Genomic DNA, 14,037 nt, shown 5'->3' with positions numbered 1-14,037 from the left:
TTTTAACAAAATTTTCTAAAGAAATATCATTTTAACAAAATTTTCTATGTAAACAAAATTTTAACAACATTTTCTATAGAAATAAAATTTTGACAAAATTTTCTATAGAAATAAAATTTAAAAAAAAATTTTCTTAAGAAATCAAATTTTGCCCAAATTTTCTATAGAAATAAAATTTTGACAATTTTTTTTTTTGAAATAAAATTTTTACAACATTTTCTAAAGACATAAAATTTTGCCAAAATTTTCTATAGACATAAAATTTTGCCAATATTTTCTATAGGCATAACATTTTCTATAGAAATAAAATTTTAACAATATTTACCATAGAAATAAAATTTTAACAAAATTTCTATAGAAATAAAATTTTAACAAAATTTTCATAAGAAATAAAATTTTACCCAAATTTTCTATAGAAATAAAGTTTTTAAAAAATTTTCTATAGACATAAAATTTTGCCAATATTTTCTATAGGTATAACATTTTCTATAGAAATAAAATTTTAACAATATTTTCCATAGAAAAAATTTTAACGAAATTTTCTATACAAATAAAATTTTAACAAAATTTTCTATAGAAATAAAATTTTGACAAATTTTTCTATAAATTCAATATCTTTTACCCTTAATCGCACAAGAAGAAGGTTATGTGGCAGCCCGATGTATCAGGCTCGCTTAGACTATTCAGTCCATTGTGATACCACAGTGGTGAACTTCTCTCTTATCACTGAGTGCTGCCCGATTCCATGTTAAGCTCAATGACAAGGGACCTCCTTTTTATAGCCGAGTCCGAACGGCGTTCCACATTCCAGTGAAACCACTTAGAGAAGCTTTGAAACCCTCAGAAATGTCACCAGCATTACTGAGGTGGGATAATCCACCGCTGAAAAACTTTTTGGTGTTCGGTCGTAGCAGGAATCGAACCCACGACCTTGTGTATGCAAGGCGGGCATGCTAACCATTGCACCACGGTGCTAAATATTAATAATCGAAAATTGCTTTATTGCTTTGTTAAAATATTCCCCATTAAGATCTATGCGTTTGAACCAATTGTCGTAGCACTTTTGCTACTCTTAAAGAGGTATCTCCAAAACATGTATTCTGAACGCATCAACCTCTAACTGAGGGTTTTTAAGATATGCAAAAAATACACTACTTTTCCCTCACTATACTACACTACTTTTTCCCTCATGTCATTTTCGCCCAAATGATAATGTTATTCCAAAGTAATTGTTAATTCATAATATTCTGAGGGATACAGGATCGAAAATCTATGACAGTGCCGTTAAAATTTTGCAATAAATATCGAGAATATTGTACCTTTTTTTCCCCTTTTGAAATCACCATTAATCAACACAAGAGAGAGTTCTACTTACAAATATATGTAAAACTTATGGGAAATTTTTACCATCCTCATTAATATACTGCCCCCCATGAAAGGCTCCCAACCTACCGTAAATAAAATACGAGAGTGTAAATTCAACTGTTCCTGTGCCATTTAAAATGTTGTTAACGCAATTTTCCATTTCGATTTCCGTTGTTATTTCCGGCTGAACATATTCGTTGTTGTTATTGTTACTGCAAGGGCAAACCACGCAGCCCCGGTTGCCTGTAGGAAAAAACCAGTCAACTGGCTGGGTGGCAGCCTGTCAAACATCCATAGATCACAGTAACACTCACAATATCCCCCAGTGGTAAATGGTCTTTTTTTGCCGTTCAGACGTGTGTTATTTGCTCTATTTAAATGTTCACAATTTTCCAATCTTCCCCCCCTTGCTGAGTCCATTACATCCGGCTTTTATTTTGGGGTGGCGGATGGAGAATTTCGACTAGTTTTCAGTTTTAGAATTTTGTATTTTTGATCTTTGGTTTGGGTTATTTGATGGTGGTTTTGTTGTCCTTTTTAATCCTTACGGCAATGAATGTCATGCAATCATGTTAATCCAACCGAGTGCAACAGTATCAACCGATACGATAGACTGAGCACAAAAACCAGGTTTACCGCAAAAATTTTAAAACAAAAACATACGAAATTATTTTATATGTGTGAGTATGTGTATATATCTGTGAGGAAATTAGTGTAGGAGCTTAAAGGGACACTTCGATTTTTTGTTTTTGTTAATTGAGAGGATTAAAAAATGATTGTGAAATGCAAAACTTTCAAATCAATTAATAACAATTATGGGTGCCAATAAAAACAAATTATATCACGGCATTAAGTGGACACACTTTCATTGAAATCGGTTCAGATTTAGATATCACTCCCATATATTTCGTCCGAACCCATATTTATTAACCAATCTTTCTCAAAGTTAGCAAAATCTAATCTTCTATAGTACCGACTAATAGTGTTACCGTTAGGAATTTTGAAAAAGTCGCATATTCAAAAAAAAAAAAAAAAAAAAAAAAAAAAGAGTCGCACAAAAAAAGTCGCATAATAATAAAAAGTCGCTTAAACTAGTAAAGTCTTTTTATTACAAATAATGTTCTAAAAAACAACACAAAACAATAAAGGAACAGCCCATTAACATGAAAATATATTTTACCAAATTTTTGCAACATAAAATCCAGTTAAACTTACATATAAAACAAGTAAGGAAAGTCTAAAGTAGGGCGGGGCCGACTATATTATACCCTGCACCACTTTGTAAATCCACATTTTCGATACTATATCAAATCCGTCAAATGTGTTGGGTGCTACATATAAAGGTTTTCGACTTAGCAGTGGCGATTTCATAGGAAATTTGTAGTCTTGGGCAAAATCGTTCACCATAGTGATTCGGACTCGTCGTTCCTTTTGTACAAAGGAACTAGTTCCTTCAAATCGTTCCATCGTTCCTTTTCGTTCCAGCTTTTTATATTTGTCATCACTGTCATCTACTAAAGGCAGATATGACATTGTTTACTTTGTGCAACGAAGTTCGTGGTCAAATGAAAGATACAAACAATATTAAAAATTGAATAAAATTACTTAAAATAGTTTAAAGAAATATAGGAAGAAAAAATAATGAATGGAAAATTTAAAGAAGTAACTAAACTCATTGCAAGAAATTAAGAATCATTAGTTCCTGAAATGGAACAAATGGTTCTATTGAATAGCAGCATACCAATCAATGATTTAATATACATACGCGTCAAAATGAATAAATTGTCAAATATCTCAAACAAAAGTCAAAAAATCAAATTGCGATCCGCGGAACTATGGAGCGTAAGATGAACATAAAACTAAATGACAAAAGGAACGACGAGGACGAAAGACATGGAACTAGTGACAATCGTTCCTTTTAGTGAACCGTTCATTGGAACTAGTTCGTTCCGGAACGACACAAGACTAGAAATTTGGCCATTTTTGCCCAAGTCGGAAAAACATATATATGTAAGCTATATAGAAACCTGAACCGATTTCAACCAAATTTCACATGCATACTTAGTATATTAATTCTACTCCCTGTGCAAAATTTCACGTAAATCGGACTACAATTTTGAACTCTGTGGACTTATGACGGAAAATCGGGCGAAAGATATATATGGGTGCTATATCTAAATCTGAACCGATTTCAAAAAAATTTAGCAAAAATCTGGCTTCTGGGGCCATATAAGTCCATATCGGGCGAAAGATATATATGGAAGCTATATCTAAATCTGAACCGATTTCAATCAAATTTTGTACACTTGACTATACGATCACGTGTTATGTTTGTGCAAAATTTCAAGCAAATCAGGGTAAAACTCTGGCTTCTATATATAAATCTGAACAGATTTCTTCCAAAATCAGTAGGGTTGGATTCTGACCCAAATCAGGAACTTGTACCCAATTTGATGCCGATTAGACTTAAACTGCGACCTAGACTTTGATCACAAAAATGTGTTCACAGACAGACGGACGGACGGACATGGCTAGATCGACTCGGGGACCCACCCTGAGCATTATTGCCAAAGACACCATGTGTCTATCTCGTCTCCTTCTGGGTGTTGCAAATATATGCACTAACTTATAATTCCCTGTTCCACAGTGTGGCGCAGGTTGTGACGATCCACCACTCGGGCTCCTTCTCCTCTGAACATGGCTACCTTCTGGCCCCGGCTGTGCTCAATCTTGGGGGCAGTTCTTGTTCATCGGAGAAGGAATCGGATGCGACACCATAAAAGAAAATTTAAGGTAGCTCTTAGTATTGTAAGAGAGGAAATAAAGGACAAACATAGAAAACAGAAAGAGAGGAGAGAAATGAAATACAATCCTAATGGCTTAGTTCTAAATTACATAGTTACTTTCGTTTATTTGACTGACCCGATGGTCAACTTCATTATTATATCCTGTCGAAGACATATTTACCTTTCGTGAAAATACTAAAACGAATTAGTTATTCATTTAAAAATTAAATTAAATTACATATTATTATATAGAAATCAATAGGAAATTAATATGAATATATATGGACGTTATAGAAATGGATTAAAAGGTTTTGAGTATTTTATCATAAAATAATAAATTATAAATAAGTATTAAAATGAATAGATAATTAAAGTAATATGGTTAGTGCCAAGTGAAATTTTTGTTAATAGACTATTTATATAGAAAGTAAATTAGTGGTTATTGATCGTGATTGTGTATTCAAGAGCTATCGTAAATGTACGTATTCAAAGCTAAACTCACCATACATTCTCGTAAACAGGCCTGTTTCTTGATGTGGATCTATATATTCCTTTCTTTGGCAAGTAGTAATCTAAACAAGGATAGCTCTGTACATAATAGTGTTGATGTAAGACGTTTTGTTAAGGTAATTTAATGAAATAAAATATGAACATCCATTAAACCTTGAGTAGCTTGAAATTGAGGTTCTTAATTCTTTGTGGCAATCGTTGGAGGTTTCGGTATATCTCAATTTTGGTTCAAATATTAGAATCGGGTTTAGCGTTCGGGATAACTTCAATTTTTATATAATATTAGATCCGGATTTAGCGTTGGTTAGTATTAGTTAGTTGACCCCCTATATGTAATAATTAAAGTTTACAACACCGTTCCCGATGAGAACAATGCATGGGATCCATCGTATATAAGGAGTGACGGTAAAATTCGGGTTGTATCCGTCCGAATGTCCAGCCTAATCAAAGGTCATAATTATATTTAACGGACGTACATAATTCAAATAGAACTTACCACTCCTTATCTTGACAAAATCTTTTTCGAAGATTAAAATATTGTTCTCGCTAGTAGTAACGGTCTTATTCGGAAATTAAAATATTGTTCTAGCTTGTAGATATGCGAAATCCTTGACTTAAACGTTTAAGTTTGCTTCTTTTTAGTATGTATATATCCGTTCAAAAACTGAATTTTACTATCATAAACTAATATCGTCTCTATCTGTTGAAAATTTTCAAATGAATAAAATTTAAAATTTTATTTATTTTTCAAATTCCTATGGGAACCAAATTTCGTATGGAAACCCTTTTCATTCGAAAGCTACTTAGATATGACAGCAGTAAAACAAGGTGAAGAGGCAACTTCACAAGGTTATAAATATTAAGGACCATTTTCTTTAAATTAATGAAATTTTAATTTAAAGGGAGATAATTTAGGACACAATTTTTTGAAATTTGCGTCCCTTCGTTAATGTCGTATGTCTTTGAAGTAAGGAAAAATTTCCTTAAAGTAAAGAAACACAATTTTGATTTAAAGAAATCGTCCTTAAATTAACTGAAATATTGAGTCTTTAGATTTAAGATAAAAACACTTCAAATATAGAATTTTATAAAAATTTTATTTCTATAGAACATTTTGTTCAAATTTTATTTCTATAGACAATTTTGTTCAAATTTTATTTCTATAAAAAATTTTGTCAAAATTTTATTTCTATAGAAAATTTTAATTTTGTACATTAAAACAACATCGAGAAATAAACCAAAACTAAGTGGGGAAATAGAGTTTGATGTCGTTATCGAATGTCCTCCTACACTGAAAAAAATATCTACGTGATATTATAGATTACGCAACCTAAATTGTAGGATGCGAAATTTACAAAATATTAAGGACAAATTTCTTTAAAATAATGAAATTTTAATTAAAATAAAGTTTATAATCTTTGCTTCAAAATTTGCGTCCCTCAATTAAATGAAAACTGTCCTTAAATTAAAATTGTCCTTAAATTAACTGAAATATTCAACATATTTATTACAAAATGTTTCCTTTCATTCATATATAACTACCAACAAATTTGCGGGACTTCATACGGTATTGAAAATGTTCGTCTACAGAATTGTGCCCGACATTAGACTTTCCCTACTTGTTAGTAATGGCGTAGTTTCTACTGGTCAAATAATAGGTGACAGTTACCAAAATACCGGTTGATTCTATATAATACTATTTGCTGGAAATTCTAAATAACACCTTTGATTCTAAATAACAGCTTTTGCTTTATTACTGTGTATTTCAAAACTCAACACCATGTCAGGCTGTTGCGATATGGGTATTAGAACGACATTTGAATGCCTTAAAAAGTCCGTTGCAAAAAATAAAATTTGCAACAGAGATGTTCAGTAGAACTTCCTTTTTTTTCTACGAAAACAAAATCATTCACTCTCAACCTTTTCTCTCTTTTTCGGTCATTGCTAAACTAAAGCCTAGATTACGATGCTGACAAATGATTTGCTAGTTTCGTTTTGAGGCCAATTTAAAGACACATTCATAGAACTACGACTTTAGAAATAAAAACAAATGTGAAAATGTCCACCCACATATCAACCGTCACTTAGGCCTCAGGACAATCATTCACTCAAATGTATACCACACACCTTACTCACACCAAATTAGGCACATTCCTATGTGAGGGCATACAGTAAAGCAAACGAAAAAAATTAAAAAAAAAACTCAGCGTAGAGTTCAAATTCATTCACAGTGACAAAAAACATGGTTCAGTTCAGAGGATGATAAAGGACAATAACTGCCACTGAAATTAACACGAACGTTCTGACAATACAAACATATACCCACACACACTTACACACTGAAACACAGATGCATATCCGGAAAGAATAGAAAGACAAAAAAAAAAAACTATGCCACAAATGCGATGACGGTTGATGCTGCAGTTGACATGAAATTGGTTGACACTTTTCAGGCGCAACAATTGTACTCAACTCTGATGTGTATGTTCGGACTTGTATGGCATGGCAAATATTTCTATGGATATTCAATTGGATCGAATAGAGATGCGATGAACCTTTCCATTGTTTTGGATCATATGGAGTTTACATTTAATTATGGATCGTTATAAGAAAATTTTTATGATTGTATTAATCGGCACGTGCTAAATTTCAAGGGGATCGCATATAAAAACCTTCAGAATGAATACAATTTACGATATATTTTACGAACGAAAAAAGCGTCGCCACAAAAAATGTTATTTTTATATCCGGGTGCCACCGTGGTGAAATGGTTAGCAAGCCAGCATTGCATACACAAGGTCGTGGGTTCGATTCAAAAAGTTTTTCAGCGGTGGATTATCCCACCCTAGTAATGATGGTGACATTTCTGAGGGTATCCAAGCTTCTCTAAGTGGTTTCACTGCAATGTGGAACGCCGTTCGGACTCGGCTATAAAAAGGAGGTCCCTTGTCATTGCGCTTAACATGGAATCGGGCAGCACTCAGTGATAAGAAAGAAGCTCACCAATGTGGTATCACAATGGACTGAATAGTCTAAGTGAGCCTGATACATAGGGCTGCCACATAACCTAACCTACCATATGTTTTGACCAGAACTGGGACTGGTGCACACATACCAGGTCCTGTACCGGTCGTGTAAAGGGTGATACGGTCAAAATTTGGTCAATATGAACTTGACGTATTTCTTTCAATTTTGCATTTAAAAAACCTGAACACCCCTCACTTTGAAGGTGAGTGTGTGTAGAATGTTGCTCCTATTTTGATTTTGGAATTCACTCTTCATATGTCAAAATGCCGTCCAAGCAAAAAGAGCAGCGTATCAAAATTTTGCTCGCGCATCGCGAAAATCCGAGATACTCCCACGCAAAGCTGGCAAAATCGCTAAAAGTTGCCAAATCAACCGTTACAAATGTAATTAAAGAGTTTGGGGAACGTTTGTCGGCAGCCAGGAAGTCTGGATCGGGGGGAAATCGAAAACCGGAAGCCGCTGAGACGACAAAGAGAGTTGCCGGTAGTTCCAAGCGAAACCCTAACCTCTCTCTCCGAGATGCCGCAAATAAGCTGGGTGTATCGTCTACAACCGTGCATCGAGCCAAGGGGCAAGGTAAGATATTTTCAAGCACATAAAACTGTCAAAGTTCGCAAAGAAATATCTGGTTTGGCAAGCCATCTGTACCTGTGGCTTGAAAAGCAGCATTTTCATAGCTTCCCGGACTGTCAACCAAGAAATTTACATGAAAGAGCTTTTGAATAAACGTCTGCTGCCTTTCCTGAAGAAACACGATTGTTCCGTACTGTTTTGGCCGGATTTGGCATCTTGCCATTACGGTAAAAAGGCCATGGAGTGGTACGCCGCCAACAACGTGCAGGTGCTTCCCAAGGACAAGAACCCTCCCAACACGCCAGAGTTCCGCCCAATTGAGAAATACTGGGCTATTGTCAAGCGGAACCTAAAGAAGACCAAAAAAACTGCTAAGGACGAGCAGCAGTTCAAGGCAAACTGGCTTTCTGCGGCGAAGAAGGTGGACAAGGTGGCTGTACAAAATCTGATGGCAGGTGTCAAGCGTGAGGCCCGGCAATTCGGATTTGGAAAAGCGAAAGCCTAACTGAATATTTTTCCTGAATTTTATACTAATTGAACTTGAAAAAAATTAAGTTGATTTTTCAAATAAACGATTTCACCGATTTACACGTGTTTTCCCTTAACCAAATTTTGACCGTATCACCCTTTAGTTCATCAATTTGATAAGACCCAAATTTAATCATCTCACCCCGCCAGATCTACACTAAGGACTATGGAAACTTGCATTAGCCAGCAAAGAAAAATATGTCTAACTAGGCTTGTGAAATTGGTATCTGGCGTTTTCTTTTCAATAGCTGGATATTCAATCAATTCCTTAATCTTCATGTCCAATAAGCTAGTATTAAAATTGTAATTAGCCTGCATGGTTATCAAGCTAACATTAAAAAAATCTTCGAAAATTTCAAGCTTTTATCACAAAAAACCTTGCAAATTGAGAAACAGAACAAATAGAATCCAGTAAAGCAAGCACCAAACAATGTTCTGAAGTATTCGAAAGTAATCGGAATTCCAAGTCCATTCGTTTCATAATTTCCATTGCTGTGTATCGTCTTCTTCTGGGTGTTGCAAACATATGCACTAACTTATAATACCCTGTTCCACAGTGTGGTGCAGGGTATAAAAAGCACATACTCGCTCACAGCCTGCATTCACTGGCTTCTGCCAATCAAATGATCGACGATTGTGTTTGTTATTCTGTTGATAGGTACTTCGTGTCGCATACGAAGTTTCGTTTTTGTTTAAGCAAAGTATTCTATTTTCACTAAAAATGCTATGTTTTACTCGTATCGTAACGATTACAACAAAGCCAACATATTGAGAAGAACTGCACAACGATTCCTTTTGAATGTGATGGCTCTGCAATGCTAGACACTGTAATCGCTTTACACTTTTTCTATTCTATTCATTAATCGAAGTATTCGAAATATTAGTGGAATGTATTGCCTTCACTAGAACATCGATTACTTCGAATAGATTTGTGCAGGCCTTTGCTGAGTGTAGGCGATTCAATGTTAAGCTCAATGATAAGCCATGAGCTTAAGCGGTGAGAAGCTACAAAATTAATCCTGTTCACGGAGTATGATTAGCACCCATAACACCGAAGAAAAGATACCTCCCGCGCAGGACAGGGTAGGTTTGGCCCAACGAAGAGCAGAGTAACTGACGTGTCTTCCATCTGCAACCAAGGATTACATGACACGCGTCACCTTTTGGTTTGCCCAGCCTACCCCAGTCGCTCCCACATCACTTTGGATACATCCCAGTTTAGTCGCTATTTCATGATCTGGATACAAGTACCAAAGTATAACACAACAGAATATGGGTGAAATCACAAAAAACTGTTACAGCCAAATCACATGCTGTAATAAAGTGGGTCTGCGATGCCCATTCCCGACGAACCTCTGTCCTGAGATAATCGACACTTTCGTTTTTGTTTTACTGCTACAACATCTGATGATTTTGGTAGCCATTGTGCGGAAGAAATGAAGAGAGGAGCCTCCGTTCTAAGTCATTCTGGATTGAAGCAAACTGAATGTGATGGTGCTGAGTCCTGTTGGAATGATCATTGTCTGTGACCGAAATGCTTGTCTACCCACAGCTTCTGTACTGTCTTTAGAATATTTTCTCCAAAATCTTCTTCATTTATTTTGATGCCACGTTTGGCTGCTATGGCGGCCAAACGAAGGTCTAGATGATCAGCTGATCTTTTTCGCATGAAATCCCGAACATTTAGATTGTTCACAAACTGCTCAATTTGGAATGGCTTCTCATCGGATAAAACAAAATTCCGTAAATGGCCACTTTTGTGTAAGTGATGCATCTCCTTGACTCCTTCCAGCCTAAATTGTTTTTGCGCATCGGTGAGCTCTCGCAATGTTTAATTGACAAATCTTTTTAATATTTGGCATATTTGTTATTATCTCCCTTTATTAAATTCTAACCATTGAAATTCGTATCGACCTCATCTATTAATATCTATGAACTTATTTCCATATGGACACATGAATACACATTCTTCATCAAAACACTTGTATGAAAGCAACCAACTGTCTGAATCACAGTGACTGACAACTGAATGTTTATGTGTCACATCTACTGAACTTTGCATAAAGGACAATTTGGAAATGTGAATCTGAATGATGTGAGGTTGTCTACTCGTACCTTCATTCAGTCAGTTGGTGAACCTCAGTGATTCTATTGTTGTGTGCATGATGATGTATGGATTTCAAAGAGTGTTCGGTAATGGCTATGTGTTAGGTTATCCTGGAACATCCTCCATAAGCAAAACTTTTCTGATTTTTCCTGCCATTATTGTTGATGTTCATGTTTGATGTTGGTATTGTTGTTGTTGTTGTCCGATGTTCACTGATTTTTGTTTTGTTTCTTTCGTCCTATAGATATGCCCGAAGAAGAGAAGAAGTTAACTCACTCACATGGCCTCATAGTAGAATTTTTGGCTTGTGGTTTGTATAATAGTTGCAATGTTGTGTGCATTTCAACAAGGCAATTCCGAAAGCTACATAGGACGATTCCAAGAAACCACTCAGGTAAACCACTCAGCTATGTAGATGAATTACGTGTGGATTAATCAGTGATTTTCAGTGCGTACGTCTGTCTATGTGAGCTTTAGTTATTTGTGCAAAATTTGTTAAACCCCAAAAAGTGCATTATTGGTTTAAGTGATTACGATAGTTGAAATTTCAATTGCAGAATTTAAGTTTACGCTAGAGATAAAGATTTATTCGAAATGCTGTATTGTTAAGGACTTTTTCATATTAAATAGTGACAAAAAATATTTTCAAAGTCCTTATAATTCCCCATAGGGCTGGGGATGGACGGACTCCCAGCCCAGCTACTCCTTTTATAGCTGTGGTCGCCCACACACGCATCACATTAGCTGGCGTAAACAGGCACCAAGTGGCCATTATTTCTCAATTCCAATAGATGGCGTTACCAACTGAAAGGAAGGTATCCTATCAGTTCCATTTGAATTTTAACTTCACAGGAACTATTTTTATTTTTATTAGTAGTAATAAAATTGTGACAAAATTTTCGATAGAAATAAAATTTGGACAAAATCTTCGATAGAAATAACATTTTGACAATATTTTCTATAGAAATAGAATTTTGCCAAATTTTCCATAGAAATAAAATGTTGACAACATTTTATGTAGAACTAAAGTTTTGACAAAATTTTTTATGAAAAAAAAATTTGATAAAATTTTTTATAGAAATAAAATTTTGACAAAATCTTCTATAGAAATAAAATTCTGAAAAAACTTTTGCCGAATAAAATAAAATTTTGCCGAATTTTCCATGCAATTAAAATTTTGACAAAATTTTCTGTAGAAGTAAAATTTTAACAAAATTTTCTATAGAAATAAAATCTTGACAAAATTTTCTATAGAAATAAAATTTTGACAATATTTTCTATAAAAATAAAATTTGACAAAACTTTCAATAGAAATAACATTTTGACAAAGTTTTCTGTAGAAAAAAAATTTGCTATAGAAATAAAATTTTGACAAAATTTTCTATAAAAATAAAATGTTGACAAAATTTTCTATAAAAATAAAATGTTGACAAACTTTTTTATAGAAATAAAATTGTGATGCATTTTTTTATACAAATAAAATTTTTACAAAATTTCAATTAAAATAAAATTTTGACAAAGTTTCAATTGAAATAAAATTTTGACAAAATTTTCTTTAGAAATAATATTTTTTTCTGCAGAAACAAAAAATTCTTATTTGTCTTTTAGTGACCAATGTAATATTTAAGTTTTTAATTATTTGTGATGGGCTATTTTTGGTAAATTTTTTGAAGATGCAAATAAAACAAATTTATTTCATCATTTCCTGGACGTTTCGTCGGCTTTTTGACGACTTTTTCAACAGGAATTTTATTGATAAATAATGGACTTCACGACAATTACAACACAAATAACTCAATAATCTAATGTAAAATGTGTATAATCAAACTTAAAAACTATTATCACAACACTGTACTCTCTAAGTTATTGCAATGGATTATTCCATTGGAAACAAAAAATTATTTATCAATAAAATCCCTGTTGAAAATGTCGGAAAAAACCGACGAAATATCCAGGAAATGAATGAATAAATTTGTTTTATTTGCATCTTAAAAAATTGACCAAAAATAGCCCATCATTAAGAATTAAAAACTAAAAATTTCTATATAAATACAATTTTGACAATCTCTTTTATAGAAATAAAATTTTGATAAACTTTTTTATAAAAATAAAATTTTGATGAAATTTCTATAGAACTACAATTTTGACAAAATTTTCAATAGAAATAATATTTTGACAAAATTTTCTGTAGAAATAAAATTTTGACAAAATTTTCTATAGAAATAAAATTTTGACAAAATTTTCTATAGAATTAAATTTATACAAAATTTTCTATAGAAGTAAAATTTTGACAAAATTTTCTATAGAGATAAAATTTTGCCAAATTTTCCAAATAGAAATAAAATCTCGACAGAATTTTCTGTAGAACTAAAATTTTGACAACATTTTCTATAGAACTAACATATTAACAAAATTTTCTATATAAATAAAATTTTAACAAAACTTTATATGGAAATAACATTTTCACAAAATTTTCTATAGAAATAAAATTTTGCCAAATGTTCCATACACTGTTAGAAAAATATGTTTTTCATATGTTCCGATATAAACAAAATGTGTTTCGGGCACGATTTTAAACCACAATATATTTAAGTGCGAACATGTAATGTTCCTAAACTAACACTAAATGTTTGGGACATCTATGTTAATATGTTAGAATATATTATGTTTGGGGCATGAATGTTTCATAAAAATAATATGTGTGAATGTAAACATATATAAATTAACAAATTTCGAGTAAACATATATATGTTGTGATATTTTATTCAGAGAGCGAATGAAATGAAATGAAACCGCTTGTATATTGTTCCGGAAAACTGTTTTATGATAAGGCTAAAAATTTGATATGCTTAAGTCAAAATATTATTTAATTTGAATAAAGAGAATAGACATTCGGAACCAAGAGAATAGACATTTGAAAAACAAACTGCATATGTTTTCGCCTTGAGAGCAGCATTTTATGCATGTGTGAACATGTGTTTTGTTTATCATTTTGGCATTATGGGCACAATTTTTCGTTAAAATAAATCAGGGGTCTTCATAAAAATAACGAAAGGGCACTATACTCTTTTTAGAGTTGGGACAGCAAAATGAAATAAGGAGGAAATAGTGAAAAATTACACATTAAAATGTAAAAAAACT

At 33.1% G+C, this 14,037-nt stretch overlaps 1 long non-coding RNA gene across 1 annotated transcript; it reads right to left on the bottom strand.

Annotated features, from left to right (window-relative positions):
- Positions 1-4,830: 4,830 nt before the first annotated feature.
- Positions 4,831-5,239, bottom strand: LOC142232112 (uncharacterized). The gene is made up of 2 exons (XR_012721030.1): positions 5,158-5,239; positions 4,831-5,101 (listed from the first exon to the last, which is right to left on the bottom strand). It is a non-coding gene; the product is annotated as an uncharacterized LOC142232112 (long non-coding RNA).
- Positions 5,240-14,037: the final 8,798 nt, after the last annotated feature.

Source organism: Haematobia irritans, chromosome 3, assembly GCF_050003625.1.
Source record: "Haematobia irritans isolate KBUSLIRL chromosome 3, ASM5000362v1, whole genome shotgun sequence".
NCBI classification, from domain to species: domain Eukaryota; kingdom Metazoa; phylum Arthropoda; class Insecta; order Diptera; family Muscidae; genus Haematobia; species Haematobia irritans.
Note: the sequence above shows the minus strand (reverse complement) of the source record. Positions and strands in the feature narration are given on the sequence as shown.